The sequence below is a fragment of the Bombus huntii genome, unplaced genomic scaffold (genome assembly GCF_024542735.1).
Source record: "Bombus huntii isolate Logan2020A unplaced genomic scaffold, iyBomHunt1.1 ctg00000059.1, whole genome shotgun sequence".
NCBI lineage: Eukaryota > Metazoa > Arthropoda > Insecta > Hymenoptera > Apidae > Bombus > Bombus huntii.
Window position 1 is genome coordinate 599,574 of NW_026099320.1, and position 1,382 is coordinate 600,955.

A 1,382-nucleotide genomic window follows, 5' to 3' on the forward strand; every position below is an offset into this window, starting at 1 on the left:
ATTCGCGTCTTTTTGTTAACTTTTATTGCAAAATGTTGTTCGATGCTCTGGAAAATTGAGAAACTTCAAAGAAATGTATAAAATATGGATAAATGGAAATTTTTATTTTTGATATTATAACAAAAATAACTGCATTTGTTATTATTGTACTATACTTGAAATAAATTCAGCCACTTCCAACATAAAAGTAAATTGTTTGTAATATGAAAAATACACAACATCAGACAGATATTAAGAAACACACTATGTAACTTCAATTTATATATCATGTTCATAACATATAACAATATTTCCAAAATATTATATCATAATAGAAATGTAATTATATTCTTTCCAGCCATCTTACTCAAGATCCAGTTTTCGGTTTTTGGTCGTGGACCTTTGCCCTATCGAAGCTAGTAGAATTTAGCGACACAGCCTTCATTGTGTTACGAAAGCAACTGTTGATTTTTCTACATTGGTACCATCACGTAACAGTCCTTCTCTATACCTGGTTCTCTTATGCAGAGGCCACAGGAAATGGCAAGTGGCTTGGTAAACTCTTTCGTTCATGCCTGGATGTACTCCTATTATGCTCTGAAAGCAATGCGGTTCAATATACCAAAATGGGTCGCCATGTTTGTTACTACGCTACAGCTATCACAAATGGTTGTGGGTTGCATTTTAACTGCATCAGCTTACTACTATGTACACAGTGTCCAAGTTGAATGTCACGTTACGCCTTTGAACATCAAACTTGCTATGTTGATGTACCTCAGCTATTTCATTTTATTTGCCAGATTCTTCCAGCAGACTTATTTATCTAACAAACACATAAAAAAAATTGGAAAGAAGGATTAGCCCAATAGATCTGCAAGTTATAACAAGCTGAAGTTTATGTAGAGCAGGTGAAAAATTTTTTAAATCTTTTTTACGGATGCTTTTCAGTGACATATCTTAAGAAAAACTTTATCAAAATCTCATGTGATGGATATGGACGTCAAGAAATAATTTGATGAATATAGTTCTCTCAAGTCTTTGTGAAGGCAAAGTTGTAAAGATTGATTGTGAATGAATGAAAATGGAGAAATAGAATTAAAGTAAATCTCGCACACTAAATCAGAAATAAATTTTTAATATCTTAACGATATTATCGTTAACTATAGTACGAATGAATTAATAAATCTCGTCCTGGAAACATATATATCCCTAATCTGTTTACTTATGAAACGATTTCCAAAGAAATTTTTTGGTCTCTTTTATTTGTAATGTTTCCTTCTTCCGATAACGTGACAAAACCTTACTGGAACAAGAACGGAAGCGATATAATATTTGAAAATGTAATGTGTAAATATTCGGGTAATATTAACGTATCTAATATTGAATCATTTAATAGTAAAAAA

General features: G+C 31.3%; 1 pseudogene; it reads left to right on the top strand.

Annotated features, from left to right (window-relative positions):
- Positions 1–203: 203 nt before the first annotated feature.
- Positions 204–1,008, top strand: LOC126875850 (elongation of very long chain fatty acids protein 6-like; annotated as a pseudogene).
- The last annotated feature ends 374 nt before the right edge of the window (positions 1,009–1,382 follow it).